At 45.5% G+C, this 26,629-nt stretch overlaps 1 protein-coding gene across 5 annotated transcripts in view; it reads left to right on the top strand.

The window, feature by feature from the left end:
• Positions 1 to 2,447: 2,447 nt before the first annotated feature.
• The window catches only part of LOC137625616 (lysosomal-associated transmembrane protein 4B), a 117,327-nt gene continuing 93,145 nt past the window's right edge, over positions 2,448 to 26,629 (top strand). For 2 of the 5 annotated variants that reach the window (XM_068356535.1, XM_068356529.1), the window contains exon 1: positions 2,452 to 2,574. The gene's annotated coding sequence lies outside the window, so the exon portion shown is untranslated. Of the gene's footprint in view, positions 2,575 to 26,629 lie in introns of all 5 variants that reach the window. The other 3 variants (XM_068356543.1, XM_068356540.1, XM_068356531.1) reach the window with 3 other exon arrangements.

Genomic DNA, 26,629 nt, shown 5'->3' with positions numbered 1-26,629 from the left:
CATTGATTTGGTGCCCGGTGTGTACTGATCATAATTCTGTAGGCACAATTTATATGATATTAAAACACAAAACTGCAGATTGCGTTAACAGGACAAAAGAAATGCGAGAAAAGTCTATCACATTTAGTGAAAGTCCAGCATGTATGTAGAAACCAGTTGGTTACTCAGCAACTTCCAGTCTTTTTTTTTTCTTCCAAATACCGTAGGCTACTCTCCTCTTGGTAAGGGCGAAAGAGATTCTTTAGCTATGGTAAGCAGCTCTTCTAGAAGGACACTCCAAAATAAAACTATTATTCTCTAGTCTTGGGTAGTGCCATAGCCTCTGTACGGTGGTCTTCCACTGTCTTGGGTTAGAGTTCTCTTGTTTGAGGGTACACTCAGGCACACCATTCAATCTTATTTCTCTTCCTCTCGTTTTGTTAAAGTTTTTATAGTTTATATCGGAAATATTTATTTTAATGTTACTGTTCTTAAAATATTTTATTATTTCTTGTTTCCTTTCCTCATTGGGCTATTTTCCCTATCGTGGCCCCTAGGCTTAGAGCATCCTGCTTTTCCAACTGCAGTTGTGGCTTTGCAAGTAATAATAATAATAATAATAATAATAATAATAATAATAATAATAATAATAATAATAATAATAATCGCTGCCACCTCACCAGTATGTAGGTAAAGGCTGGATTCAGTAGACAATCACGAGTAGTATACAGCAGTCATAACAGAATGACGATCAGGCGGGGAATTGTACAGTAAATACAGATATGCCTGCAAAAGCAATTACATAACAACCCAATAGCCGAATAGCAAAACACACACACGCGCACACACACACACACACACACACACACACATATATATATATATATATATATATATATATATATATATATATATATATATATATGGTAAATAGATAGGGCTGTAAAGATAATTACCCAATAGTCCAATAATAAAACATATGCACTGGCGAAGAGACTATTTAGCTATGGTGAACAGCTCTTCTGTGAGAAGGACACTTCAAAATCTAACCATAGTTCTCTAGTCTTGGGTAATGCCATAGCCTCTATACCATGGTCTTCCATTGTCTTGGAGCAGAGTTCTCTTGCCTGATGGTAGGCCTACACCCAGGCATATTATTATTATTATTATTATTATTATTATTATTATTACTTGCTAAGCTACAACCCTAGTTGGAAAAGCAGGATACTATAAGCCCACAGGCTCCAACAGGGAAAATAGCCCAGTGAGGAAAGGAAACTGGGAAAAATTAAATATTTTAAGAACAGTAACAACACTAAAATAAATATTTCCCCTATAAACTATAAAAACTTTAACAAAACAAGAGGAAGATAAATAAGATAGAATAGTGTGCCCGAGTGTACCCTCAAGCAAGAGAACTCTAACCCAAGACAGTGGAAGACCATGGTACAAAGGCTATGCACTACCTAAGACTAAAAAACACTGATTTGACTTTGGGGTGTCCTTCTAGGAAAGCTGCCTACCCTAGTTAGAGTTTCTTCTACTCTCACCAAGAGGAAAGTGGTCACTGGACAATTACAGTGCAGTAGTTAACCCCTTGGGTGAAGAAGAATTGTTTGGCAATCTGTGGTGTCCGGTGCATGAGAACAGAGGAGAATCTGTAAAGAATATGCCAGACTATTCGGTGTATGTGTAGGCAAAAGGAAAATTAACCATAACCAGAGAGAAGGATCCAATGTTGTATTGTCTGGCCAGTCAAATGTTTTTTTTTTAAGTTTTTATAGTTTGTATATTAAAGATTTATTTTAATGTAGTTACTGTTCTTACAATAGTATATTTTAACTGTTTATTACTTCTCTTGTCATTTTATCTATTTCCTTTCCTCACTGGGCGATTTTTCTCTGTTGGAGCCCTTGGGCTTATAGCATCCTGCCTTTTCCAACGATGGTTGTAACTTAGCTAATAATAATAATAATAATAATAATAATAATAATAATAATAATAATAATAATAATACAATTATTATCATTATCATTGTTATTGCTATTGTGATTCGTCATCATCGTTATCATTTTTAAAAGGATTATGAATGAATTGATCACCAGAATAGATGGTGTCTTCGGATGTGACGTTAGATGATAGTATATCAAAAGATAAATTATTGGACTCATTTTATAAATTATGATAAGCTAGTTTTATTGCTATATTTTTCAGTATTTACTTCCGGAATCATCTCCAAGGAAATCCCTTATCAGTTACTCAAGGAGAAAACATTACTCAGGGTTATCAATAGCGCTATTCCTGACCAATGTGCCCGGTTGACAACATATAACACTATTCTGTAATACGTAAAGATGGAAATTTACTTGTCACTATTTGAAAATATACAATTAAGTTTTATCAGTATTTAAGAGAAATTCCTTAATCTTTCACCATAATAATGGGAATTACTGAAGGTATGACGGTGCAGAAGCGCCATTGACAACAGGTAGAGTGTATGCGAATTAGCTGTCTGAGTCATCTGAGTTTTGTTTACTTCGTGTCAAAATCCTCCTGAAATTCTTTCTCTTTTGTTCTAGTACGTTGAAAACTAAGGTAGATATTACAAAATTTGATTGTGTGACAAATAGCCAAATCATTTTTTGCTATTCAAACATATGCCCCGTTATTGTGAGAGAATGAATAGCTTTGGGTTTATTTTGCGTCGTTTGGAAAGGAAACCCTCAGGCTGAAACTTACGTATTCATAGCCTAGCCAAGACACTACTGCAATAACTAAAACAATTACCCAATTTTTTTTATGATTATGTAAACCTACGGTATTGGGTTTTTGTTTTATTCCGGTGTTTTAATGACTGAAAAATGCAATGTTTGCTGGGTGGTACTGAGATTGCTTCCTTTATGCAAAGCCTAAGGCCTAACCAAGTTGGTAAAATTATAGAACAACATGGGACTGCGTTTAAAATAGAAAAACCAACGATTCCTTCAGTAAATATTATGATTTAAACGAATTTCACCATTATTTTCACCGCAAATGAACCGTTCTTCCGATATCCCCCTTCCTGACGGACGCAGGTGGGAACCTGGGACTTTGGGTAGTCCAAAACAGGAAAAAAACTGGTTTCATTGTAGTTTATTACATGGCAATGTAACCTAGGATTCCAACTACTTTTTCTTATAGGAAAAATTACGCTCCCTTCGAAAATAACACTCGTTCCCGTCGCAAATGAATAGTTTCAGAAATATATATACATCTATATCCTCCGATAATGGGGGACCCCCAGTGGGAACTCGGGGTTTTGGGTGGGGAAAACATACTGGGGAACCGATATATAACCGTAAATCAGTCCTTTTCTTCTCTATACATTTCATTCTTGTATTTATTATAACCGTAGGAAAATACAAATCAGTTTAACTGGATATATTTGGGAGGAGCCGTTTCAAAGGTTATTTCTTGTAGTAATACAGTAACCAGTGCTGCCAACGCCTGATGTAGTTTAAATGTTAGCATTCCATACCTGATGTAGATCAAATGTTAGCATTTCTTGCTAACATTAGCACCCATTTGTACGTCCGTTCGTTCGCACCAGTTTCCGACCTGCGCATATATAACCCCCCTGCGCAGGAGTTTCTCTCCCAAATTACTCTTTTTATTACCGTATTATTTTCTCATTTTATATTCCCATTCAATATTATTTATCATACATTCCATTTTACCTTCCTATATTGGGTTTATTTGTTTGGTTATTTCCTTTCCCATTTGTACGTACGTTCGTTCACACCAGTTTCCGACCTGCGCATATATCCCCCCCCCTGCGCAGGAGTTTCCTCTCCCCAATTACTCTTTTTATTACCGTGTTATTTTCTCATTTTATATTCCCATTCAATATTATTTATCATTCATTCCATTTTACCTTCCTATATTGGGTTTATTTGTTTGGTTATTTCTTTATCTCTTCCTGGTTGCACATAAATACTTACTCTGGACTAGTTTTTTATCCAGTTAATTCTCGGTATGATCATCTCATTTTATATTCCCATTCAATATTATTTACCGTTCATTCCATTTTACCTTCCTATATTGTTTTTATTTATTTTTGTTGGTTATTTCTTTTTCTCTCCTCTGTGTCTTATAAATCCTTTCTCTGGTCTAGTTTCCGTATTTAGTTCATTCATGTTTACCTGCTAGAGTTCTTTGTTTTTCAATATTAATCTTACCCGATAATCATGTAGCTGTCAACTCTGTTGCCCGACAGAAATCTACGGTCGGGATACGCCAGCGATCGCTATACAGGTGGGGGTGCACACAACAGCGCCATCTGTGGTCAGGTACTCTAGTACTTCTTGTCAACACCACCTCAATTTTTCCTCTGTCGTGCCTCCGGCTAGACCTACATGGATACGCTGTTGATTCTGGAGTTTTTGCTCACGATTTGGTGATGTATTTGCTCTAGAGTTTAGCTTTCACTATTCAGGAAGTTTTATCATTAGCTTAGCTAGCTTTTGGAATTAATTTGATTAATTATGGTGACGAAGAGAGTATGAACTCTCTTTCACTTTTAAATGGCCGACCCTTCCCTTAGACGGAAGTGTTGGTGTCTAAGAGAGTATAGACTCTCTTTCTTAATTTTGCTTAACAAAAGTTATAGATTTATTTTATATCTCTCCGCCTTTTATAGGCCTCTTCGATTAACTTCCTTTTATTATAAACTTATTAAAATTAATTTTTATTTTTGTTTATATTCGACCTTTCCTAATAGTAGGCGGTCTTTTCTTGGTACCGAAGTTATTTAACATTGAGCCCGTCATTTCGTTTTTACCTGTTAACATATTATGCTATTTTGTTTTTGAAAGAATTTCTTTGATAGTCTCGTACTGTTTTCAAAGTTGAACTAACGTTTTGTTTTGTCTCTGCAGTTGTTGACGTTCAGAACGTTCAACTTGCGCTCTATCGTTACGATAGAGAGAGAATTTTCACGGTGTCACGTTGCAGTAAGAGTAAACCGATTCTAGCGTTTTGTTCATTCTTTCTTAGCTTAATGGTTTTAATTCTAATAAAAGGAACTTTTTATTTGGGAAATCTTTCAGTTTTTTTCCTTTAACAATAATATGTTTTAACGATATATATGATTGGGCTCATCTCTCAGGTTCTAAGTCAAGAGAGAGAGAGAGAGAGAGATAGAGACGGAGGGAGAGAGAGGAGGATAAACGTTTCGTTCAAGCGAGTAACGTTGTTATCGTTTTTGCTCTTCTCCCTAGTCTCTTTAGGGGAAGAAGGTAAACGTTTCTAGAGTTTTATTCTTGTTCTCAAGCTTTATGCGGTGAGAGATTTTAAACGTAGTTTATTTGATCTAGTGTTTAGTCTCTTTCCAGCCACTGAATTATTTATCTTTCATTATATTTTTCTGTTACATTGTAATTCTGTTTTCGCAATTACTAACTTTTAAGGGAGGATAGAATTGCGTGTTTCAGGTACAAACCACTTAAAGTTTCGAGTTCAGTGAAATAAGTGCAAACAGAAAATCAAAAGTGATAAAGTGATAAGCGCAAAGTGTTACAGTGTTGCGTTCGAGGGTTCGTCTGTTCGTGCCAGTTGTTCGCCTAGTCTGGGACCTCTTACAAGCTCCCAAGCCAGGGGAGAAGTAACGTCGAAGGACTTATGGGTTCATCAGGCCTTGATCGACGAACAGACGTTTCCCTCCGTGGTTTCGGGTGTAACCAACTCACGTAGCCGACGTGATCACCCCACCCACACAAAGACGAGAGAGCCCTTTTATTCCTCGTCTGCGGAAGAGGTTTCTCGCAGAAACCATGGACCAAATCTTGCAGCTTTTAAGTGCAAGTCGGTCCCTTCCGCGCAAGTCCAACTCCTAGGTGATGCCATTAGCACTGGGTCAGTTCGGACTTGCTGCAGTACGACAACTGCACACCTCCCAGGGAGGCAAGGTGGTATCGCAACAGGCAGTAGCTCCGTCTGTTGCCGCACCAGCTGTTTTAGACCCTCAGTCTCAACGGACAGTAGCTCCGTTTGTTGTTGTCTTTCTTAAACTCTAGTGGTCTATGCTGCAGACAATGCAGTCTCAGCTTGCGGTGTTGATGCAGGAGTTTCAGGCAGAGAAGGTTAACACACCTTCTCCTGCGAGCGCTCCTCCACCTCTACGCAGTCCAGCCTGCCAGACGTATGATGTTGAGGTTCCTCAAGCTACCTCCATGCGTGAGCTGCCGCATTGGGAGTTGCCAGATACCAGCTCTGTGCAGCAACCTCCACTTTCCTTGAGGCAGGAGCCTCTTGCCACGCGGCAACCTCCTCAACACTTGAGGCAGGAGCCTTATGCTTTGCAGCAACCTCCTCTACCCTTGAGGTAGGAGCCTCTTGCGTTGCGACTACCTCCTCCATCCTCGAGGCAGCAACCTCTTGCGGTGCGACAACCTCCACCATCCTCGAGGCAGCAACCTCAACTCCACCTCTGCGCAGTCCACCCTGCCAGACGTATGATGTTGAGGTTCCTCAACCTACCTCCACGCGTGAGCTGCCGCATTGGGAGTTGCCAGATACCAGCGCTATGCAGCAACCTCTTGCGTTGTGGCAACCTCCACCATCCTTGAGGCAGCAACCTCAACTCTTGCGGCAGCCACCTCCACTCTTGAGGCAAGAACCTCAACTCTTGAGGCAAGAGCCTCAACTCTTGAGGAACCTCATGCTATGAGGCAGCCGCCTCAACGCATGCAGCAACCGCATTCTTCACAGCATGAGCCTCTCTCAGCGCAGCTACCTCCTCAACCCTTGAGGCAGACGCAACTCTTGAGGCAGGAACCTCACAGGAGCCTCATGCTATGCGGCATCCTCCTCAAACCATGAGGCAGGAGCCTCATGCTATGCGGCATCCTCCTCAACCCATGAGGCAGGAGCCTCATGCTATGCGACATCCTCCTCTACCCATGAGGCAGCCTCATGCTATGCGGCATCCTCCTCAACCCATGAGGCAGGAGCCTCATGCTATGCGGCATCCTCCTCAACCCATGAGGCAGGAGTCTCATGCTATGAGGAGCCTCATGCTATGCGGCATCCTCCTCAAACCATGAGGCAGGAGCCTCATGCTATGCGGCAACCGCCTCAACCCATGAGGCAGGAGCCTCATACTATGCGGCATCCTCCTCAACGCATGCGGCATAAGCCTCTTCCCTTGCAGCTTGAGCCTCATCCCATGCAGCATGAGCCTCATACCATGCAGCATGAGCCTCATCCCATGCAGCATGAGCCTCATCCCATGCAGCATAAGCCGCACGCCATGCAACATGCTCTGCTTACCTTACAGCATGCTCTACATACAGCATGCTCTGCATACCTTACCGCATGCTTCTCAGTCACACATCTTTGGTTGTTGCCAACTCACTAGACTGTCAAGCAGTTTCATAACGTTGCCTTCTAGTCTGCTGCTTTTGCACCAGTGAAACCCTCACTGAGAGAACTTAGCTTTTCTCGGATATGGTTCCTGTAGATGAGAAAGTGCTATTCTCCCTCCTTCTGATATTCCCTTGAGGACTCTGTCATTTGGAGAGGAGCCTTTAGCTGCGTAGCCTCCTATGGACTTTTATTTAAGCATAACATGCTTCCAGGGAAGGTAATGGTTCCACTTCAGTCGCTAACCCCGTCTGTTACCACACCTGCTCCCATAGACCTTGAGATGTGTTGCAAGACATGCAGTCCAAGCTTAGTCCTTGTTAGAGGATTTTTTGTTTACGGAGTCAGTGTGTCACTGGGAAGACGTTCAACAACCAGCAGAAGTGACTTGTTGTGACGCAGTGCGGCAACCTCAGCAACCCGATAAGGAGTTGTCTGTACGACCCAGACAGTCTAGACAGCTTCGGGTTGTCACTGTACTTCCTCGCTTCCCCATGGTTGACAGTTCACAGACTGTGCAGCAGTACCATGATCTTGTGTCCGGCTCCGTCAGACGACTAGCTTTTAAGAGCTCCCACAGTCGTCGCTGTCTGGAGATTCTCAGATGGACTATGGATCTGACCAAGGAACTGGGCCTCCTGGTCAATTTTGAGGAGTCCCAGCTCGTCCCATCCCAGACCATTGTCTACCTGGGTATGGATCTTCAGAGTCGAGCTTTTCGGGCTTTTCCGTCGGCCCCAAAGATCTACTAAGCCCTAGTTTGCATCCAGAGCATGCTGAGAAGGAACCGATGCTCAGTCAGGTAGTGGATGAGTCTAACAGGGACACTTTCATCGCTGGCCCTGTTCATCGAGTTAGGGAGACCCCACCTTCGCCCCCTTCAGTATCATCTAGCGGCTCACTGGAGAAAGGACATGACGCTAGAGACGGTCTCAGTTCCTGTTTCCGAAGAGAGGAGGTCTACTCTCGCGTGGTGAAAGAACAGCTTTCTTCTCAAGGAAGTCTACCTTTGGCTGTTCAGAAACCCGACCGCCGTCTCTTCTCGGACGCATCAGACACGGGCTGGGGTGCGACTTTGGACGGACAGGAATGCTCGGGAACATGGAATCAGGAGCAAAGGACACTTCACATCAATTGCAAGGAGTTGTTGGCGGTTCATCTGGCCTTGATAAACTTCAAGTCCCTCCAGCTTAACAAGGTGGTGGAGGTGGACTCTGACAACACCACAGCCTTGGCTTACATCTCCAAGCAGGGAGGGACTCATTCGTGGAAGTTGTTCTAGATCGCAAGGGACCTCCTCATCTGGTCAAAAGATCGAAAGCTCACGCTGGTAACGAGGTTCATTCAGGGCGATATGAATGTCATGGCAGATCGCCTCAGCCGGAAGGGTCAGGTCATCCCCACAGAGTGGACCCTTCACAAGAATGTTTGCAGCCGACTTTGGGCCCTGTGGGGTCAGCCAACCATAGATCTGTTCGCTACCTCGATAACCTAGAGGCTCCCGTTGTATTGTTCTCCGATTCCAGACCCAGCAGCAGTTCACGTGGATGCTTTTCTGCTGGATTGGTCCCATCTCGACCTGTATGCATTCCCGCCGTTCAAGATTGTCAACAGGGTACTTCAGAAGTTCGCCTCTCGCAAAGGGACACGGCTGACGTTGGTTGGCTCCGCTCTGGCCCGCGAGAGAATGGTTCATAGAGGTACTGCAATGGCTGGTCGACATTCCCAGGACTCTTCCTCTAGGAGTGGACCTTCTACGTCAACCTCACATAAAGAAGGTACACCCAAACCTCCACGCTCTTCGTCTGACTGCCTTCAGACTTTCGAAAGACTCTCAAGAGCTAGGGACTTTTCGAAGGAGGCAGCCAGAGCGATTGCCAGAGCAAGGAGAACATCCACTCTCAGAGTCTATCAGTCTAAAGGGGAAGTCTTCCGAAACTGGTTCAAGGCCAATGCAGTTTCCTCAACCAGTACCCCTGTAACCCAGATTGCTGGCTTCCTGTTACATCTAAGGAACGTAAGATCCCTTTCAGCTCCTACGATCAAGGGTTACAGAAGTATGTTGGCAGCGGTTTTCCGCCACAGAGGCTTGGATCTTTCCACCAACAAAGATCTACAGGACCTCCTTAGGTCTTTTGAGACCTCAAAGGAACGTCGGTTGTCCACTCCAGGCTGGAATCTAGACGTGGTCCTAAGGTTCCTTATGTCATCAAGATTTGAACCTCTCCAATCAGCCTCTTTTTAGGACCTCACATTAAAAACTCTTTTCCTCGTGTGCTTGACAACAGCTATAAGAGTAAGTGAGATCCACGCCTTCAGCAGGAACATAGTTTTCACATCTGAAACGGCTACATGTTCCTTGCAGCTCGGTTTTTTGCTAAAACGAGCTTCCTTCACGTCCTTGGCCTAAGTCGTTCGAGATCCCAAGCCTGTCCAACTTGGTGGGGAACGAACTGGAGAGAGTACTTTGCCCAGTTAGAGCTCTTAGGTACTATCTAAAAAGGTCATAACCTTTACGAGGACAATCAGAAGCCTTATGGTGTGCTATCAAGAAGCCTTCTCTTCCAAGGTCTAAGAACTCAGTTTCTTACTAATTCAGGCTTCTGATTAGGGAAGCACATTCTCATCTGAAGGAAGAAGACCTTGCTTTGCTGAAGGTAAGGACACATGAAGTGAGAGCTGTGGCTACTTCAGTGGCCTTCAAACAGAACCGTTCTCTGCAGAGTGTTATGGATGCAACCTATTGGAGAAGCAAGTCAGTGTTCGCATCATTCTATCTCAAAGATGTCCAGTCTCTTTACGAGTACTGCTACACCCTGGGACCATTTGTAGCTACGAATGCAGTAGTAGGCGGGGGCTCAGCCACTACATTCCCATAATCCCATAACCTTTTAACCTTTCTCTTGAATACTTTTTATGGGTTGTACGGTCGGCTAAGAAGCCTTCCACATCCTTGTTGATTTGGCGGGTGGTCAATTCTTTCTTGAGAAGCGCCGAGGTTAAAGGTTGTGATGAGGTCCTTTAGTATGGGTTGCAGCCCTTTATACTTCAGCACCTAAGAGTCGTTCAGCATCCTAAGAGGACCGCTACGCTCAGTAAGGAAGACGTACTTAATAAAGGCAGAGTAATGGTTCAAGTCGTCTTCCTTACCAGGTACTTATTTATTTTATTTTATTTTTGAATAACTAATAAAATAAAATACGGGATACTTAGCTTCTTGATTAACATGTACACTGGTTTTCACCCACCACCCTGGGTGTGAATCAGCTACATGATTATCGGGTAAGATTAATATTGAAAAATGTTATTTTCATTAGTAAAATAAATTTTTGAATATACTTACCCGATAATCATGATTTAATTGACCCACCCTTCCTCCCCATAGAGAACCAGTGGACCGAGGAAAAAATTGAGGTGGTGTTGACAAGAAGTACTAGAGTACCTGACCACAGATGGCGCTGTTGTGTGCACCCCCACCTGTATAGCGATCGCTGGCGTATCCCGACCGTAGATTTCTGTCGGGCAACAGAGTTGACAGCTACATGATTATCGGGTAAGTATATTCAAAAATTTATTTTACTAATGAAAATAACATTTTTCCCTTAACCAATCACCACGCTAGGCCTATGCAGATATCTCCCTACCCCCCCACTTCCTTTATTCCTAATAGCGGTCTTTTCAGACTCTTTGTTCCAATGCCTTTCCCGTTGTAACCTTTGACCTGGTGAGGTGTTCTGAATTTCAAGTGCGGTTTCTTTTTTCGTATTTTGCGATGGAGCAAGTTATAGAAACTTGTAGCGGCTGCAGTATTCCGTACCTAAAATCAGTGGCTCAATTCCATGGTGATTTTTTGGATACTTTCGGTAATGTTGAGCATTTTCTTAAATCTCACATCGTTATTCCTCAGGGTTTAAAGTGCCCCTAGTGCTGTTCTGTTTTATCTTATAGGCAAGACATTCACGTGTTTTATTGCAATTTTTTATCCATCATTCGTAAAACTAAGAAGAAACGCCGTTGTGGTTATACCGTTACTGCCTATAAAGGTTCTTTTTTGGACAAAAGTCGTCTACCCCCATGGAAGATAATATTATGTGCCATCCACTTTTTGCATAAACATTCGGACCATGAGACCATCATGGATGGTATCGACATACTGTATCTTCGAAAACTAGTGTCGATTGGAGAAGTTTCTGTTCCCAGGTTACCGAATACTTCGTCGTTTTCTTCATAAAAGTAAGTCATTCCTCAATAGCCATTATACGTGTTTTGTGACCGGGGTACTTCTAGGCAAGGTTAGGTGGGTTTGTTAGGCTCTGTGGTCTTTCTGTACTATTTATATATTGTGTAACAGTTATATGGAAAAATGATTTAATATTCGAATGGAAATATTTATCATTTCTGCCACTAGTAATGACATCGTGTCGTTGGTAGTTCTGTGTTCCATTCGTCACCGTTGGTAGTACTGTGAATCAAAGTAAGTCATTCCCCAATGCTTATTATATGAGTTTTGTGACCGGGGTACTTCTAGGCAAGGTTAGGTGGGTTTGTTAGGTTCTGTGGCCTTTTGGTACTTTTTATTTATTGTTTAATAGTTATATGGAAAAATTATTTAGTTTACGTATGGAAATATTTAGCATTTCTATCTCTAGAGATGTCATCGTGTCGTTGGTAACACTGTGTACCATTCGTCATCGTTGGTAGTTCTGTCAACCATTGGTAACGTTGCTAATGTTATCGTCCTCAGTACATCTGTTGTTAAGATATTTTAACTCAATATATATGTCAACAGTGTTAATATTTATATGGTTCATTTGTATTGTATTTCATTGTGTGATTTCGCACCGGAAATATATGATTTCCTATAGTGGATATCGTGATTTAACTGGTTTTCTCATTCATTTCATCCGTAATAACATCAACCAATTCGTCAACTTATAACTAACCGAATTGGTTGATCTGTTTGTTTGCGATTGAAATGATCATCAAAATCGGTTAAATCACGTTATTTGCTATAGGAAATCATATATTTCTTGTGCGAAATCACACCATGGAATAATATACAAAATTACCAAAAAACTTGGTTAACACTTTTGAGATATGCTAAAGGTCACAGAGCCTAACAAACCTACAGAAACTAACCTAGCAGTTCCCAGGTCACAGACCTAACCTGGGTCAAACCCCCAGACTCACCTTCCCAGGTCATTGACCTAGTCAGAGTGTAAGCTCACTGGCCGACCCTAACCAGGTCATAGACATAGCCAGGGGTGAACCTCCCAGATCCCCTACCCAGGTCGCTAACTAAAAGTAAATCACAAATGATTCCTGTATATCTTATTTGGTAATACTTGACAATGAATCTTATTTTCTTTTAAGAAACCTTTTACGAGAATGACTATTTGTGCAGCGTATGGCTGCTTTCATTGGCGGGAATTTGGCAGGCATCCTTAGGCAGTGGTCAAAAGATGGCGTTCGTGTAGCAAAACGTCGTCTGGGAAAACTAGTCATTCTTAAAATAGTTTCTTTAAAAAACACTTTAATATGATTTATATCAAATATTTGCCAAATATATAATATACATTCCACAAATAGTGACACTTTTGAGTAATTATTCCATTTTCGATTTAGTATATATTTTGAATATATACCAAATATACGCTGACGTCACAAACTTCTCTGTGGTTAACTATGTTGATGATGTCGATTCCTGGTTGTTTAGTATCTCCTCCACCCCCCCCCCAACATATCTTGCTATATTTTTGCTTTCCCAGCATTCAAAGAACCTCCTAATTACTGTACAAAGAGAGGGGAGCTGCAGGACTGCATAATTTTGGAGTAAGTAGAGAGTGTGCTCTTGTAAACAAATACAGTACCCCTTACCTTATGATTGACACCTAAGTTTTTTTATCTTGGCAATCTTCACAATCAAGTTACAATAAAAGATATGTTGCCTAAAAGATAACTCTTTTCTTGCCCGTTAGGTAAGCAGGTAAGGATATGACTTGTAGGATAGGTTAAGGGGGGGGGGGGGAAGTTTATGTTAGTTGTTGTCCATCTTTTCTGCTTGCGGGAAGGAATTGGCCGCTGATATACAAAGGCTCCCATAACTCAGCGTTACATTTTGGTCACATTATGAAAGTGAGCGGAGACATATGGTTTGTAAAATATAAATGAAAGAGTGAAAGGAATATTTCAGAGGAATGGAATGCCAATATTTTGTGACATTTTTTGTGAATTTATCATGTATTGCAGAGAATAATGTACTTTACCATTATTTATTGATTCCTTAGTAAATTTTTCGACCCAAAACCCCCGGTTCCCACTTGGTGGCCCCCATTACCGTAAGATATATTAGGGTATATCTTATTAACTATTTATTTGCGATGGAAATGAAAAGGTAATTTTCAAAGAAAATGGGAGTTTTTCTATATAAAACTGCTTTCCTTTATTAGTAAAGCTTTTTCTGTGTTTTTCTACAATATTGCCAGGGTATACTACTACAATAACTAAAACAATTAGCACTGTTTTTAGGATTAGTTTAAACCTTTTATAATACAGACTAGTATTATTCTGATGTTTTAATGAATGAAAATATATGCAGTCTATGCTGTGTAAAATTTTGGTAGACTCTCACCCAGCCATATGTTCATTTAGTTTTCTTGTTGTTTTATTGTGTTCTGATGATGTTATCTTCCACAAAATTATCGTTTTCCGATTACCACCCCCCCAACAGTAGTGTCGGAATCCCAGTTGGGTAACGGGGTTTTAGGTGGGATAAAATGAAAACCAAGGAATTTTGGATAATAACAAAAACCAACAAAACAGCAAGAAAACTAACAAACAAAATGGTTTTTCATACAAAAATAAGAGGTTGAAACACACTTATGGACTAACTATCACAGTTACTTCTCAAGCACCATTCTCTCGAGTTTTGTTTTCCATCGAACACAAAATTTTCTATTTTTAACCCACTAAGTGCATGAGGAATGCTGCCAAGGACAACAGCCGCATTGTGAGTTATGCGATTTTATCATAAAACTAATATTTTCTCATATACAGTATTATGAACTAAATAACCCATTGTTTGTATATCAAAGGAATGTCCTTGAAATGGAGATTAATAATCAATAATGAAATCTCACTGAAGTGTAAAGAATATTTTTTCCGACACTACCACCCTTAAGCTATTTAACCCTTTTACCCCCAAAGGACGTACTGGTACGTTTCACAAAACTCATCCCTTTACCCCCATGGACGTACCGGTACGTCCTTGCAAAAAACTGCTATTTACATTTTTTTTTGCATATTTTTGATAATTTTTCGAGAAAACTTCAGGCATTCTCCAAGAGAATGAGACCAACCTGACCTCCCTATGACGAAAATTAAGGCCGTTAGAGCAATTTAAAAAAAATATATACTGCAAAATGTGCTTGAAAAAAAATACTGTATGTCATTTTCCAATTATATTGGTCCTTTTAGTATTTTTTCTTTAGCTAATCTGTTTACAAAGATTAAAGAGAATTAGCGTTCAGTTAACTTTTATACGACGTAGTATTCATGACAATCAATATAGTCTTACGATTCTTTGTATCGTTGTTTACTTGTTCGTTTTTGGAATACTAAAATTTTTCGTATAATATTTATAAATGTTCCAATTGTTAAATGTGACTTCGTCTTTTATTGGAACTCCTTAATATTAAGGGTTGGTTTAAATATATAGATATATTTATTTCTATTTCTATTCATGTAATATGTTAATATTTTATTTTAAACATTTTGTTACATTTTATATGGGATTCAGTGACTATTGCATTCCCATTCAAGCCCTTGACAGATAGTAAGATCTTCCTCTATGGGCGTGTATATTTTTGGTTATATACCAAAGTCTAAAATGCAAATTTTTAGTGCTAAATTAGTGCAGTGAATTTTATTCAGTACAGTGGAGGGTACTTCTGTTCGGACCTGTCGTTATCTTAGCCTTAGACGTCTTTAAAGCTCCCGGACCCATGGGAGTAGTAAAGTCGAGCGGTGAAGGGAAGCGAGAGGCGTAGCCTGGCGCTTACCGTCTTGTAAGACCCGAGCAGAAGTCCCCTCGAGCGTTTTCTGTTGACGATCCCCAGAACGCTTGCCCTCTCCGTACTTGAGGCGAGGTAAAAGTGTTTTCTAACATTAAGCGATGGCGTGCATCAGGCGCGAAGCTGAAAACAAAATTAGAATCATTCTTGACAGGTAATGAGCATTCAAATGTTCTTACCTCTGAAAAAGAGCTGAACTTGATGGATCGAAAGAACTTCAGAACAACTTTCTAGGACGAGTCACACTTCTTCATACCTTTCACACAGCTTGCGTAGGCCGCAGACCTTGCGTAGCAAGGTTCTAGCGAGGTGCAGGGACTCCTTATTTCTTGGGTGCTTACACTCAAATAAGGAGTCTCCGGGCGAAGCCAAAAGCCAGACTGGCTGGGACGTCCACCCTTCTTAATGGGTGAGTCACCCCTATTGAATAGTGTGGTTTGTATTCCAGTTACGGAACAAATGACAAATTTGTAGATAATTTGTATTTTTCCTATCTATACAAACCTTAGCTATTTAACCAAACTTGCCCGCCAGCCCTATCCCCCTTGAAGTCCTACCTCCAAGCAAAGTGAGCTCAAGCTACCCTCCCCTACCCCCGTTAACTAGCGGTGTGGGTAGTAAACCCTCGTTAAAAATTAATGGCTCGTCATTTCAGCTACGCCGATAGTAATACCCCTATTAAATAGCTAAGGTTTGTATAGTTAGGAAAAATATAAATTACCTACGAATTTGTCATATTCGGAGATGATTTGTATTTTTCCTAACGATATAAATCTTTAGCTATTTAATGTATACAAACTTACCCGCCATTCCTATCCCCCTTGAAGTCCTACCTCCAAGCAAAGTGAGCGCAATCACAAGATTTTGATTGGTAGTGGTTGTGAACTAACACCCCCCCCTTGCGCCCACTAACTAGCGGGATGGGTAGTTAACCCTCACTAAATTTTAATGGCTCTATTTTTCAGCTTCGCCGTACGTAATACATCTAATAAATATCTAAAGTTTTGTATCGTTAGGAAAAATACAAATTATCTCTGAATTTGTCATTTCTCCTCATGGATTCTGTAATGTGTAGAAAAGTTTGGAGATGGCGTAGAAGGATTGGACTGGATTGGTAATAGGAAATTAGCTGACTTAGGGTATGCTGATGTTTTGTTCATATTAGCAGAACACCACAGGATTTGCAATGCTTGCTTACCAGAGTACATGAAATATCACACGAGTTTGGACTCAAGATAAATAGAAGAAAGACAGAGATGATGAGAATGGAATATGCAATGTAAGATGAAATATCATTAGAAGGAGAAAGGATTAATGAGGTAGAATCATTTGACTATTTTGGCCAATACTGTACAGGGTCATTAGAGTTTGAGTCAAGTGAAGGATTGGAAAAAAGCAAACCAGACAATGGCTAGGTTAAGTAAAATTTGGAAATCAAATTGCCAGAAATTATATATAAAAATCAGACTATATATCAGTTCAGTGAGATTTGTATTACAGTATGGACATGAGTCGTGGTATGACAATGAAACAATCTCCAACAGTTTAGCAGATATGAGGACAAAGCCCTCAGAAGAATATTAGGAGTTAAATGGTAGGACAGGATTAGAAATGAAACTATAAGAGAGATTACTCGAGTGCCATATGTGGATGAGATCATGGTGAAGTGTAGCTGGAGATGGTTTGGGCATGTTCTTTGCACTCCCCAAGGGAGATTAGTTCACCAAAATTTCAACCTGGCTCCACAAGGCGCTAGAAGAGTGGAAAGTCCCAGACGTACACGGCTGAAGACTCTGAAGCGTGAAGTAGATCACGAATAGCGAAGTATTACTGTAATTTAAAAGTGAAATCTAACCGAGGCCCTATTGCGTCAATAGACATAGGAGGAGGTGTGAGGATGGTGATGATAATGAATTATTGAAATGACTAGTTTTTGTGTGTAGCAAATACACAGCTATATCAGTCGGTTATTATGTAGACTCACTGGCTTCTTTGGAAATGAACCTTAGTTTGTTCCGTAACCGAAATACAAACCACGCTATTTACAAAGGGGGGTTACCTTTTAGCGCAGCTGAAATGGCGAGCCATTAGAATTTAACGAGGGTGTATTACCCCCGCGCTAGTTAGCGGGGGGGTAGGGGAGTGGTAGCTAGCTACCCCTCCTCCCCCTCACACACAGGTGAATGCTCACTTTCACTTTTGGCTCGGACTGTGACAGACGTCTCTGTCTTGGTCCTCTCTTGGCAGCCATTGTTTGTTTTGTCTTTACTTAATCGCTTACTTTTCATTTACTCAATATATATGTAAACATGTTTTCATGTTTGTATATATATTTGAGTATAGAAATAAGTAAGTTTCCTTTTCAGATTTGTGTGTGTAGTGTACGATATCTACGTGGAGTCCTTGGCAGTTAGGCCACCACGGCGTAATTTTATGGGTGGCGATCGAGTTTGACTTGTCTTCCTCTCTCTCTCTCTCTTGAGGTCGTTCACCCTTTTACTACGTGTTACTACGCCCTTGTAGCTTCCTTTCCGTGTGGGGGGGTTGCTACGCCGTACGTTTGTCTCAATTAGTTATGAATCTAATTGTAGTTGTTTTTTGTTTTTCAGCTTGTAGAACGATTCCTTTCGGGGTTTTCGTTCTTTCTTTAGTGTTCATTCATTTTTAAATTACATAATTACATAGTTACATAATTATAATTGTTATAATTCTGTTTTGGTTACAGCTCTCCTTCCGTGAGTGTAAGTGGTTGTGAGGGCACGTGCCTGTTGTGTAATTCTTGTTTCCTTTCCCTCTCAGGAGGCTTGCCTCCTTGGGCGGGTAACTTTCCTTCCGAGGGAAGTTTTTCCTGTCCAGGCTGGAGTTTTTCCCCTTTTGGGGGGTTCTTCTCTTGCCTTTTTTTCGTGCGACTATGCTCTTGGTGCTGAGCGGTCGCACCTGCAGTTTCGCTCAAGGGGCTGGGCAACTGCGGGAGCTCCTCTTCGGAGGATTGCTCCTTTTAGGTCACTGGCTGACCAGTCTCTTCTTCGAAGTGTTTCTCTTTCGTTCGCGAGAGAGCACTCATAGAAACTCCTCTTCGGAGGTTTCTTCTGTTGCTGTTGCTGTTGGCCTCCCTCGCCGCAAGGCCCACCGTCCGCCTCGTCGTAAGGGCCTCTCATCTCCCTATAAGGGTGCTTGAGGCGCCTTTTTGGATCTCCGTTTGCAGCCTACAACTCCTTTTTCTCTATCTTCCGCCTTGGTGCAGATGGACAGCAGTCTGATCTCGTCTTCCGACGGGCAACGGTCTTCCCGACGGACAACGGTCTTCCCGACGGACATCAGTCTCCCGGCGGACAACGATCCCTTCGGGGCAAAGGGTTGCCCCCACGGGGGTTCTTCCCTTGCGTGTCAGGGTTTCCCTGCGCGCCTTTCTGCTGTGTTCTCTCCTGCTCCTGCTCAGTGTTAGCGCACAGGCGCTCTTCTGCTCATCAGCGCTCTCCTGCTCATCAGCGCTCTCCTGTTCGTCAGCGCTTTCAAGATGATCATCCCTGCTGTTCCTGTTGGTTCCTGTTACGCGCCCTGTGCGCCCACGTTCGCCCTCGCGATCTAGAACTTCGGTTCAGGTCGGGGTCAAGGACTCTTCTTCTATGCGCAGGCTTCCACGCGTAGCCTTCTGCTCGTCAGCGATCATCAGCTCGCCAGCGATCACCTGTCTCTCGGCGATCTCCGGATCGCCCGCGTGTGTTACAGCCGGCACACCAACGTTCTCCAACACTTCTGAAGGAACATGGTTCGCCAGCTACTAGCTCACCTGCGCATGCTGATCGCCATCGCGCGACCCTCAACTGCGGATGCTGATCGCCATCGCGCGACCCTCAACTGCGGATGCTGATCGCCATCGCGCGACCCTCAACTGCGGATGCTGATCGCCATCGCGCGACCCTCAACTGCGGATGCTGATCGCCATCGCGCGACCCTCAACTGCGGATGCTGATCGCCATCGCGCGACCGCACACCTGCGCATGCTGATCGCCATCGCGCGACCCTGCGCATGCTGATCGCCATCGCGCGACCCTGCGCATGCTGATCACCATCGCGCGACCCTGCGCATGCTGATCACCATCGCGCGACCCTGCGCATGCTGATCACCATCGCGCGACCCTCAACTGCGGATGCTGTTCGCCATCGCGCGATCGCCCACCTGCAGAGGCTGCTCGCCATCGCGCGACCGCCCACCTGCGCATGCTGATCGCCATCGCGCGACCCTGCGCATACTGATCACCATTGCGCGTCCCGGCGCATGCTGATCACCATCGCGCGATCGCCCTCCTGCACATGCTGCTCGCGATCGCTCACCTTCGCATACTGCTCGCCAACGAACGATCGCTCACCTGCGCGCTATCGCCAACCTGCGCGTTAGCGCTCACCAGCTCACCACCGATCGCTTGTTGATCCATATCGCCAGCGGTCTTCCTCGCCCACGCGGCAGCCCGTTTCCTCGCCATCACGCTAACGCTTGCGTTCGCCGCCTCGGACTCGCTCTCATCCACCTGCCCACCCTCACGACCACTCGCCTGCGCGCCCGCACGCCCGCGCGACCGCTCGCCCGCTCGCCCGCGCGCCCGCTCGCCCGCGCGCCCGCTCGCCCGCGCGACCGCTCGCCCGCGCGACCATTCGCCTGCGCGCGACCCTCAACTGCGGATGCTGATCGCCATCGCGCGACCCTCAACTGCGGATGCTGATCGCCATCGCGCGACCCTCAACTGCGGATGCTGATCGCCATCGCGCGACCCTCAACTGCGGATGCTGATCGCCATCGCGCGACCGCACACCTGCGGATGCTGATCGCCATCGCGCGACCCTGCGCATGCTGATCGCCATCGCGCGACCCTGCGCATGCTGATCGCCATCGCGCGACCCTGCGCATGCTGATCGCCATCGCGCGACCCTGCGCATGCTGATCGCCATCGCGCGACCCTGCGCATGCTGATCACCATCGCGCGACCCTGCGCATGCTGATCGCCATCGCGCGACCCTCAACTGCGGATGCTGTTCGCCATCGCGCGATCGCCCACCTGCAGAGGCTGCTCGCCATCGCGCGACCGCCCACCTGCGCATGCTGATCGCCATCGCGCGACCCTGCGCATACTGATCACCATCGCGCGTCCCGGCGCATGCTGATCACCATCGCGCGATCGCCCTCCTGCACATGCTGCTCGCGATCGCTCACCTTCGCATACTGCTCGCCAACGAACGATCGCTCACCTGCGCGCTATCGCCAACCTGCGCGTTAGCGCTCACCAGCTCACCACCGATCGCTTGTTGATCCATATCGCCAGCGGTCTTCCTCGCCCACGCGGCAGCCCGTTTCCTCGCCATCACGCTAACGCTTGCGTTCGCCGCCTCGGACTCGCTCTCAGCCACCTGCCCACCCTCACGACCACTCGCCTGCGCGCCCGCACGCCCGCGCGACCGCTCGCCCGCACGCCCGCGCGACCGCTCACCTGCGCGCCCACACGCCCACGTGCCTGCACGTCTACGCTCATGCGCGTCCGCTCCCATGCTCTCCAATGTTCGCCCACGCGCGAACCAACGGTTTTTCCATCGCGCGGACGGATGGTGTTCCGTCGCGCGAACCTACAGTGTTTCTTCGCACAAACGTCGGCTTATTTCTTGCAGTATCCATTGCTCGTCTATGGGTTATCGCTCGCCGACCACCAGCTCTCGCCCTTCCTACCACGCTCGCCCTCCTTCTGCGCTCCTTCGCTCACCTTCGTTTGCGTTACCGCGCATGGGCGCTTCCACGTTCGCCCACGCGAAAATCTTTGAATTACCGTCGCGCGAGCTCTAGGGCGATTGCGACCACGTTTCCCAATGGGGTTTTCGCAGCATGGCCAGCCTGGCGAGTTCTTCTGGAGCGTATTTCCAGAACACGGCCTCACCCCGTAAACGCAGAGCATGGCACTTGCAAGAATAAGAGAAACTTAAGGGAGATCTGAGCAACACTCCTCTTTCCTGAACCTGGGTTAGCCCTTCCCCGTCATTCCCTGGAAGGATTTTTGGCGGGGGGGGGGGGGCTTTCCGTTCGAGATTTCTCCATCGGACAAGGGGTGACTGCTTACCCCTTCCTCTGGGAGCTTACCAGGTTCTTTCCCTCCTCGGTTACGGCCCGAGGTTTGGTTCAAGGAAGCTACAGGAAGATCAGGGGTACTTTCCACCTCTCGAGCTCAGGCACCTTGGCCTTTCGTCGTTATCTAACTTGCGGACAAGCTCGATGTTGTACCATCTGGACGCGCTGACTGAGGGCTTCCTTCGGGTGTCTCATCTGTGGAGGTCGACGACCTCAGACACCCTTCCATCCTTGAGAAGAGTTTGTTTGTGCCTAAGGACAGAGACTTAGACAGCTGCTGTGCGGAGGAAATCGACTTCCGGTTTCACTCCTCCAAGGCGCTTTCTTCCAGACTCTGCAGGGCTCCAGCGCCCTTTTCTTTCAACCACGTCGGCCTAAGTTATCGGCTACGACAACTGGGACAAGGTGTCCAATTGCAGTTTCCTCCTGTCAGGAACAGATGGCACGGGAGACTCCCCCGGGGGGGGCCATAGTCCTAAAAGGAGTTCACGAACTATAGGATTGCAGGTTTTTCGCTGGGAGGATGCTTAAGGTTACTCATCCGAATGACAGCTTCCCGATGCCCATTCCCGCACAATCCCTGTGATTAGCCAAGGATATCGCGCCTGCCGTCTCTGTCAGCGAATTCAGTGTCTCTGAACCTCTATGCCATAGCGTCAGCAGAGTTGCCCGGTTGGGCAGAATGATCCATACCTTAGGCGAAGGTCTTCCTTAGGATCATCGACGGCTTCACCCCCGGCCCCCTCAGTCGATCCTTTCTTGTAAGGAAGGATCTGAGAGGGGATGTCCGTAGTCGACCTCCCAGCCCTGATCAAGTTTGTCGAACAAACTTCGGCCAGCGTAGACCAGCAGAATCGATCAGACTGGTAACGAGGCGACAGGACTCCTTAAACCCTGGATCGGAAGGACGGGTACTTTCAGTTTCCATTCCATCCATCTTCCAGGGTGCTCGTCGAATTCAGCCTAGACTGCAAGTATTCCTGCTTATGATGCAGTGTGGCTATCCCGCCATGGCATAGCAGGTTTGTTTCCCCAGAGAACTCTCCCTGCCTCCCTCTTGGCCGCTCAGGTGCAGGCTTCCGCCTCCTCTGCTGTTTGGAGGGCTGGTCAACTCCGGTAGGCTCGGGTTCGACCTTCTTCAGCGCCGGGACAAGCTTCCGGATGCTTACCATGAGTGTGGGCTCATGGTATTTTGCTTGGAGCCTTCTCTTCCTCTGCCTCAACATCTGGAGTATCTGGCCATGATATTGAGTCAACGGCCTTACCACGTTGGAAACCCCGCTTCTCGTCCGTCCAGCGAGGTTAAGCAACGTCGGTACTTGGATGGGTGACCACCTGGGGACGCCAGATTCTGTTACCACATCCTCCGAGCCTTCCTTTCGGTTGACTGTGGCAAGACTGAGGATAGTCGCAGTACCTGTTCTCAGTCAAGCAGAGCTTTCAGCCCTACCTTGGAAGGTTTCCTAGTTCTCCTTTCCTCATTGACCCGTCTATAGTCCGAACGGTCGCCTCAGGATAAGTTCCATGTGGGGCGATCCAAGTTCCGGTGGCTTCAGGCAATGTTTAACCGGACTTCCTGGCCCCTATGGGACCAGCGGAACTATTAGACCTGCAATGGGTGTTGACCTATGGAGAGACTTGATGGTAGTGGATATTCTCGTCCTTTCCCCACATTCTTGATGCGGTTCTCGGACCCGTCAAAGGAAAGGGGGGGGGGGGGCATGTTCCGGTCCAGGCCTATGGTCAAGACCTGAAGGATACCTCTCCATCATTCAGGCAGGCTTAGGGGCCTTAGTCTGGCCCCTCTACAGATCCTACAGCTCCTGCCGAGTTGCCCCGTGCGCGTCGACTTCATGATTCTGGCGTATTCTAACCAGCAGGGGACGCATTTTCACACCTTCACATCTTGCTGTAGAGATACCGGGATGATTGAGATTCTCTCAATACCACCATCGGCTCTCTCATTCCAGGCAGGGGAATGTTCTCTCAGACTATCCGAGCAGAGCCTCGTAGAGAGAGTGTACCTGGGGGTCTTTGACCTTGGGTAACCAGCAAGTACTGGTCTGGGGGACCTGATCGCGACAGCTTGGAACCTCAAGCTTCCGCTATTCTTCCCCCCAGTCTCAGACCCCGAGACTCTTTGGCAAGATGCATTCCGGTGATGGTGGGACAACTTCGACGCCTGCGTCTTCCCTCCTTTTTGTCTGTGGACAATGGGTCTCAACAAGACCAGGTTGTCTGTCAACCTTTCAATGGGAGAGCTCCACTGGGACTATGCGCAGAACGGTTTCCGGACCCTCTGCTTCCCCTGACGGAACTCCCGGGAGAGCTTCTCCCACGGCGCAGACTACTCAAGCAACCACACTGCGACATCTCTCCCGAACCGGGGTGTCGCTTCGGCTTCATGCCTGGAGACACTACGCCTCCTCCTCAAGAAGAGACAACCCGCTACAGTCGCGGTACGGAGGTCACGTCATCTGCGATAGTCATCCACAGGGGTCTCCCAGGCAAAGTGAAGTCTAAGGTGGTTGGTGCCGTGGGAGATATACCTCTTCCCTTGAGGCCTCTTCTCCAGCAATAACGGTCTTATTGCCTTTCGGCGGGAGGGAACTCCTTTCCGCTCTCGGCAATGAAGCCTGTCGCTCAGCCTTTCCCTGACCTTCAGGCTTAAAGGAATAACTTTTTCCTGCCCGCTGGATCTATCCTCGCTCATGCGAAGCTACGATTTTCCCTGCCCTAGTCGGAGGAAGACCTCCAACTTGGAGCATGGCTCGGACTTTTAGTCCTTTAAGAGATCTTCTCAAGACCCTTTACGACAGGCCTCGGATTGTATTCCGCCTTGGGTCTCCTGCTCACTCTGGCCGTGGCCAGTGTGTAAGCAATCTTCTTGGTCACTTACGACTCCCCCCTTTCTAAGGAAGAGGGGAAGGCAACATTCAGGCTCGCTCCTGAGTTGTTGGCTAGACTCAGAATCTTGGGGTCCCGGCCCTTCGGTCCGATTCATGCAAGATTTCGAGTCTCCATTCTGTATCTGATGCCCCAAGACCTTCTCTTTCTTGCAAGTAAAGGAATCGAGAGGTTAGCGCTGGGAACAGCTGCAGTTTGTCCTCAGTTGCAGCCGATTTGGGAGCACAAGGAGGACATGGGGGAGAGTCACCAGTATACCTCTTCAGCCCGGACTCAAGGACATTCATCTCGACCTGTCTCCAGACCCTCCCCCGTCACGTCGCCCTACAGCACGATGTTGGATACATCGCAACGTCCCTCGCCTTCGAGTAATACTACTCTGTGACGCAGGTGCTACAAGCTGGAGTCTGGAAGCGTCTAATGACCTTCGCAGCCCGCATCCTGCAGGGCGTGACCCACAGGAGTCTCGATACGTTTTCTATCGCTCTGTGGTGGCTACACAACAGCTGGTCTAACCTCAGGCTCCTTTTTGGACAGGTAGCAGAAGGTTGAGGGCATTGTTATCAGGTTTTAGTCTGCATGAACGAAAGAAGTATGTCTGGCCCTTACTTCTTTCTTCATCATCCCCTCTACGGGGAAGCAGCATCCTGGTCTCTGCATAGCTGACCTCGAACCTCTGCAGGTAAACCATGCTTCCTTGTGTTCCGAGTATTGAGTCAATACTGTCGCGTCCCCCATACCCTGACGAGGTGGTATTGGGAACGTCCTAACCCAGAGTTCCTTCTGGAACTCCAGGTCAACTGCCTAGGACGGGTCACACTTCTTCCTTCACACACAAGCTTACGTAGGCCACATGGCTCCTTGCGGAGCAAGGAACTTGTGAGGTGCAGGGACTCCTTTTCTCGAGTGCGACTCACTCGGATTCTGAGTCCCCGGGTAAAGCCAAAGCCAGTATGGCTGGGGACTTTCCACCCTACCTAAGGGGTAAGTCACCCTTTGTAAATAGCGTGGTTTGTATTTCGGTTACGGAACAAATGACAAATTCGAAGATAATTTGTATTTTTCCTAACCATACAAACCTTAGCTATTTACACATATTTGCCCGCCAGCCCTGTCCCCCCAAGACAAGTCCTACCTCTAAGTGAAAGTGAGCATTCACCTGTGTGTGAGGGGGAGGAGGGGTAGCTAGCTACCACTCCCCTACCCCCCCCCGCTAACTAGCGCGGGGGTAATACACCCTCGTTAAATTCTAATGGCTCGCCATTTCAGCTGCGCTAAAAGGTAACCCCCCTTTGTAAATAGCTAAGGTTTGTATGGTTAGGAAAAATACAAATTATCTTCGAATTTGTCATATTTAATGTGTTTATTATTACAAAAAGCTTTTACTTTTCCTTTTTATCATACCACAGCAAAGAAATTGTGGTAATGATACTACTGGGTTTCCATTAGTATAGAATACTATATTGTAAGTATGAGAGCAGTTATACACAGTTAAATTGATAAAAAGGTTTAAGATCAGTTAAAATTAGGGTTCCAAAACTAAAGCTCTTTTGTCAACAAAACTGTAAAAATTATATTCAGTGCTTTCTTTTGTCAAGATTTTTTTTTTATTGAATACATTATTTGTTCCGTAACCGAAATACAAACCACGCTATTTACATTGGGTTTAACTTTTAGCGTAACTGAAATGGCGAGCCATTAGAATTTAACGAGGGTGTATTACCCCCGCGCTAGTTAGCAGCGGGGTAGGGGAGTGGTAGCTAGCTACCCCTCCCCCCCTCACACACCGGTGAATTGCTTCACTTTCACTTTTGGCTCGGACATGGACAGACGTCTCTGTCTTTGTCCTCGCTTGGCAGCCATTGTTTGTTTTGTCTTTACTTAATCACTTGCTTTTCTTTTACTCAATATATATGTAAACATTTTCACATGTTTATGTATATATTTGAGTATAGAAATCAGTAAGTTTCCTTTTCAGAGTTTGTGCTTGTGTGTGTAGTGTACGATATCTCCGTGGAGCCCTCGGCAGTTAGGTCACCATGGTGTAATTTCATGGGTCACGATCGAGTTTGACTTCGGTCTTTCTCTCTCTCTCTCTTGAGGTCGTTCACCCTTTTACTACGTTACTTACTACGCCTTTGTAGCTTCCTTCCTGTGTGGG

Source organism: Palaemon carinicauda, chromosome 2, assembly GCF_036898095.1.
Source record: "Palaemon carinicauda isolate YSFRI2023 chromosome 2, ASM3689809v2, whole genome shotgun sequence".
Taxonomy (NCBI): domain Eukaryota; kingdom Metazoa; phylum Arthropoda; class Malacostraca; order Decapoda; family Palaemonidae; genus Palaemon; species Palaemon carinicauda.
The sequence above is the reverse complement of the archived record's forward strand: the minus strand, read 5'-3'. Positions and strand labels throughout refer to the sequence as shown.